The sequence below is a fragment of the Malania oleifera genome, chromosome 11 (genome assembly GCF_029873635.1).
Source record: "Malania oleifera isolate guangnan ecotype guangnan chromosome 11, ASM2987363v1, whole genome shotgun sequence".
NCBI classification, from domain to species: Eukaryota; Viridiplantae; Streptophyta; class Magnoliopsida; order Santalales; family Ximeniaceae; genus Malania; species Malania oleifera.
Genome location: NC_080427.1, coordinates 34,347,544 through 34,354,195, shown reverse-complemented (window position 1 = coordinate 34,354,195; position 6,652 = coordinate 34,347,544).

Below are 6,652 nucleotides of genomic sequence, written 5' to 3'. Positions count from 1 at the left end.
TCACTAATATTCTCGACATTAGTGACGGTTTCAAAACCGTCACTACTACTCTCCGTTTATTTTTTTTTATAGATAACACAGCATTAGTGACGGTCCAAATTCGTCACTAATATAGAAATTCATCACTATTAAGACACAAATGGTGCCGAATATATAAATTCGTCACTAATATTCTGACCTTAAATTTTTTTTATATTATTTTAAAAAAAGAAGTATTAGTGACAAATGTACAACATCATCACTAATACTCTGAATTGAAATTTTTTTAATTTGTTTTAAAAAAAGGAATTATTAGTGACGGTTTCCAAATCCATCACTAATAAGGGACAAATAGTGACGAATTCATAAATTCACCACTAATACTATGAACCTAATATTTTTAATTTTTTTAAAACAGGTTGTATTAATGACTGTTGTCAATTGTCACTAATAATGGCCAATAGTGACGAATCTACAAATTTGTCATTAATAGTATGAACTTAAATTTTTTTAGTAGTGACGGTTATCAAATCCGTCACTAATGCCCTATTAGTAGTGACGGTTCTCCCAAACCGTCAATAATACCCTTAATCAAATTTTTTTATATTTTTTTAAATAAAAATACTAGTAGTGACGGTTTTAAAACTATCACTAATATGATCTTATTAGTGACGGATCTCCCAATCTGTCACTAATACCCTTCACTTAATTTTTTTTTATATTTTTTTAAATAAAAACACTAGTAGTGACGGTTTCAAAACCGTCACTAATACGCCATTATTAGTGACGGATATCCCAATCCGTCACTAATACCATTAACTAAATTTTTTTAACATATTCATAACTATTAGTAGTGACGGTTTATTAATCGTCACTAATAAGTGACTTTTAGTGACGAATTTAATCCATCACTAATACCAAAAAATCGTCGCAAATATTTTCCCAAAAAAAATTTCGTACGAAAATTGTTTGCCACGCAATTTTTAGTGACGAAATGTATTAGTGACTGATCTAAACCGTCACTAATAGTTTTGTATTAGTGACGGCTACTAAAACCGTCACTAATGCTTACACTATTAGTGACGATTTTAAAACCGTCACTAAAAACCTGTTTTTTTGTAGTGTCAATAAGCTCTCGGGCGAAAAGTTTGCCTTACCCAAATGTAACAAGTTCTACAAGCTTAAATACCGCTAATATCATAATACATTATTTTGTTTGCTATTATTCTGCATCTCTCAATTGTTCATATTTTCATATTTTACTTTTCATTTCATTTCACTTTACGTGACTCTTTCCCATTTTACATTGTTCACATATCACATTTCATTTCCATTTCATTTATTTCCACTTTCATTTCATTTCATTTTACACCCAGCATTTTCAGCTGTTTTACCCAACATTTTCAACTGTCATACATTTACCCAGCATCTTTCCGCTATTTTATCTATCATTTTTCAGTTGTCATACATTTACCCAGCATATTTCAACTATTTACATGGTTGCATTAACACACAAGCAGCATAATTCATATCATATTTCATTTTCAATGTATTACTAACTCAACCTGCATCTCATACATTTAACATATATTTGCACATAACTTACATTTACCCATGCCACACAATTTAATAATAAAATTCATAAACTGCCTATAAAATAAGTCAACCAACATTTAATATTTATATACTAGAAATATTTTTCATTTCTTACATAATTATCTTGAAAATATTATCCCACTTTCATTTGTTCATTTTCGCATATACGTATCTAATAAACAGTCCTAAACTCGGAAAAATACAATTTAAATGGTTGGCATTTTAAACCCATACCAAAACATATACATGTATATATAACACAATTTATTTTCCATTAAATTCATAAAAATTCTAATTTAATATATATTTTTCCCTTTACCTGGTTCCCAAAAAAAAAACCCGCTAACACCCTGGCCTATGCCCCACGGTGTTCAAAATCCTTGAAATCCTGAAATTTAAACTTCACTATATTACTCATCACAATCCCTATAATAACTTTCCCTGAAATTCTCCTAGATTCTGAATAGCCTAAATAACCTAATAAAGCCTGAATTATTAAACTTACCCCTGATTTAAGATTAGTACCTCGGAGCTCCAATTCGAAAACCCGCTCCTGCTAGATTGTAGAGAATCTCCCCACGAATTTCTTGGTAATTTTCGTTCGTTAATTGGGCTTATGGTTTAAGAGAAATTAAGGTAAGTTTGAGATTTGGTCTTACCCTAGGAGATATGCCTACGCCGCTCCCACGACAGATCCGGTCCGGTAGAAATGTCGGTGGCGACGAGTAGAGCCCAACGGTATTTTCAAATTTTTGATCGGCCGAATATCGGAGATGAAATAAAGTAGTTAATAATTTTTAACTAATTACTTGATTAATAATTTTAATTATTTATTTAATTTTATTTATTATTTTTCCTAATTATTTTAATTTTTGGGGTTTCTACACTATCCACTTTACTACCCGCAAAATCAGCATCTGAATAGTTGGTAATCTAAAAAAAATGTGTACTCAGGATACCATAACCCAAGTTCCACAGTTCCTATCAGGTATCTAAGTATTCATTTAATAGCTAGAAAATGTGACTCTTTTGGTGCCAACTGAAATCTTGTGCACAAACATACGCTAAACATTATATCAGGTCTACTGGCAGTCAGATAAAGTAAGCTAGCGATCATTCCCCAATATAGCTTGACATCTACAGGAATATCTTGTTCATCTTTGTCTAATTTGAATGAAGAGCACATAGGTGTTCCTAGTATTTTTCCATCTTCCATATTAAACTTTTTGAGTAGATCTGTAATGTACTTCGATTGATTTATAAATATTCCATGTTTTGCTTATTTGATTTGAAGTCTTAGGAAGAAATTTAGTTCACCCATCATGCTCATCTTAAATTCATTTTGCATAGTACTGGCAAATTCATTATACAATTCTTTATTTGTAGCTCCAAATATGATGTCATCTACATATACTTGCACTAGGAGAATGTCATCTCTCTTAGACTTTATGAACAGGGTTGTATCTATCTTTCCTCTTATAAATTCATTTTCTAATAGAAAACTACTTAGCCTTTCATACCAAGCTCTAGGAGATTTCTTTAAACCATACAAGGCTTTTGTTAGTTTATAAACATGATTTGGATTCTTGTGGTTTTCAAAACCTAGGGGTTGTTCTACATACACTTCTTCATTTATGTAGCCATTTAAAAATGCGCTCTTGATGTCCATTTGATATAGTTTGAAATCCTTGAAAGAAACATATTCTAAAAGCATTCGAATGGCTTCCATTCCAGCTACAGGTGCAAAGGTTTCTTCAAAATCTATACCTGCTTCCTGGTTATATCCCTGAGCTACTAGTCTAGCCTTATTTCTCACAACTATCCCATGTTCATCCTTTTTATTCTTATATATCCCTTTTGTTCCAATGATTGACTTATCCTCAGGTCTAGGAACTAAAGTCTATACTATGTTTCTCTCAAATTGATTTAACTCTTCTTGCATGAACAACACCCATGATTCATCCTCTATAACTTCACTCACATTCTTAAGTTCTTCTTAAGATAGAAATGCAAAATGACTCATCATATTCCTAAGTGAGGATCGTGTGGCTACTTCACGTAATGGTTCACCTATTATGTGATCAATGGGATGATTCTTTATGCATTTCCATTCCCTAGGTGGTTCATTAACCTCATTTTCAATTTTATTAGTTTCAATGGATGGTTCCTTAAGTTCATTTTTCTTTTCTAAATCATTCTCAATGGATAGTTCTCCAAACTCCTTTTTTATTTCACTTTCGTTTGTTATATACTCTATGGGCTTTACTATCTAAGGCATACCCTAAGAAGATACCTTCTTCTGATTTCAAATTGAATTTACCTAAATGTCATCTCTAATCACAAAACATTTACAGCCAAAGACGTGAAAATATAAAATGTTTGGTCTATGGCCATTCCATAACTCGTACGGAGTATTATTAAGTGATGGTCTTGTACAGATTTTGTTGGCCTTATAAGGCTTAACATCTTATTTTGATGCTAACAAACAAGTGGATCTTAATATGCTATGTTAAGTGATGTATTTTCAGGACTAAATAAAGAATGTAAGAGTTCATGAGAGTGTGTACCTTAGATAAGGATGATTATATCAAGCTTGAAACATGGATTTAAAGTTTAAAGCCTAAAGATCATGAGAGCATTACCTCAGATAAGGATGATTATATCAAGTTTGAAGCATGGATTTAAAGTTTAAAGCCTGAAGAGTAAGAGAGCATTGATATTAAAGAAACAACTTCAAAGAATGAAAGCCCAAGTGATCAACACGGAAAGCTCAAAGAAAGATGAAACAAGTATAAAGGCCTCAAGGAATTCAAGAATTGAAAAAGTTTAGGAAATTTCATGTAAGTACTTCAAAGAATTTCAATATGGATGCATGAAACTCTTAGATAAATTTATTGGACCTAGATACCTTTAAACATACTTGGAAAATATTTTTATAAGGTCAAAAATTGTTTCAAAAAGGATAAAATCAGTTATGGAATGAAAAACACCAAAAAGAGGATTTCTTAAATGCTGTCAATTTTTTTACATCTGCATTGATGTATATTTTTCTCCATCAAAAAATATTTATTTTAAATAGTGTTCAACATTAAATTTTATGATTTTATCTTAGTTTTTATTTGACACTAAGAACTTCAAATTTGGAGTTATACAGAAAACGTTATGACCAAACTACTGAAGCAAGCTAACAGCATGACAGATGAGTGTCAAAAACTTGACAGACGACTGCTAGTGCACTTTGAGGTAGCTGTGTGGGTTTGGACAGACGACTACCACCTTTCTGCCCCTTTAATTTTTTGGACAGATGACTGCCCAAAATAGACAGTCTACTACCACATGATTGTTTTGAATTTTCTCATAGCGGTCAAATTTTTAAATGAGGTTGCTTGGGGCTCAAAAATTTATGGAAACTTGGGGGATACTTAGACACACTTGGGGATCAAGTTTCATACCTTTTAAAGTCTATAAATGAGCCTCAAAGATCATTGAATAAAGACACACAAAAGAATTCAATTCAGCAAAAATTCAAAATCCCTCTTAATTGCTCTCAAATTCTCAAGGCTCTCTCTTGCTCTCAAGCTCACATATTGTGCATGAATTCAATTGCGTTGTTGTTAATCTTATTCCACCAGAATTGTGCTACAAATTCTAAATCTTTCAATCATTGAAAGAATTAATCGGTGATATACTTCATTGAGCTTCAAGATTAATTTCCATATTGTTGTTTACTTTGAAGTATATTAGTTGTGCTATAATTGTTGTACTAACCAGCTCTTTGAGGAGCAAGTTCTTTGTACGCATCTATTTGATTTGTATCTTGTAGATTGATGATTACAAGGGTTTTTTGGATCGAAGGCTAAGTAAGGGGATATTGCTTAGAAAGGCGGGCTCTATCCTAGTTAAGGAATGACCAGACGAAGGGATATTGTTTGGGGAAGGCGGGCTCTAGCCTTACCCAACGAGTGTTGTAAAGGTTTGTTCCACCCATTAAAGGAACAAATTTAGTGAATCCTTTGGTGGTTTACCAAAGGCAAGGACGTAGGCTGGGTATAAGTCGAACCTCGTAAAAATCTCCTTCTCACTCTCTTTTTCCCTATTCTTTATTTTCAAGTACATATTTAAATTGCGTGAATGGTTTAAATTTAAAATCATATAAACTACCTATAATTGGAAATCAAGTCAACCTTAAAGTTTGATTTTGATTTGGGTTGCGGAAACCAAAAGGGAGTACGTTGGTTAAACCATTCTTTGCGGAAACCATACAAGAGTACGTTACTTGGCTAAACATCCCAAAGATAAATTAACTTAAGAGTTTATTTGAATTCTGAAGTTTGGAAAGAGCAATTGGATTTTATATTGAACATCATATTGAAGAAGAAATTTCATATATACAAGGCTTTGTTCAAAACTCACACTCACCACAGGGCTGAAAACATCAAAAGCTGAAAGTTACATACATTATATTGATTGTGATTGGATGGTATAAAGATTTGTTTTATATTCCAAGAGTACTAAATCTTGAATGATTTCATCAATCTAATAGTGTTGCAATGAACTTATATTTGGCAATCAAATTGGTTGTTGGTTTGAGCATTGTGGTTGATTGGCTTGACTAGTTTGATTATTTGTGTGATTGAAGATTGAATGTTTTATTAGTTGTCTTGTTGATTGTTTAAAAGAAACCAAGTTCTTGTTTGACTGACAAAATAAATAAACACGTTAAAGAGTTGGTTAAATATTAAAAGAAGTCAAGGACTTTAAAAAGAACTAAGAAGAAAGTTTCAAAAGCCAATTCACTCGCCCCCCCCCCCCCCCCCTCTTTTGGGAAGCTATTCCTAATTTCAAACCTATTCTTCCTTTCAATTACACCATTTTGTTGTGGTGTTCAAGGAGCTGAAAAATTATGGGCAATTCCTAATGAATAACAATAGTCTTCCATGCCTTAATTTTTATATTCGCTACCCCTATCACTTTGAATTTTAGTGATTGTATATCCCTTTTCATTTTGGATTTTCTTGCACATGTTTATTAATTGTTCACATGCTTCATCTTTGTGACCTAAGGATAGTACCCATGT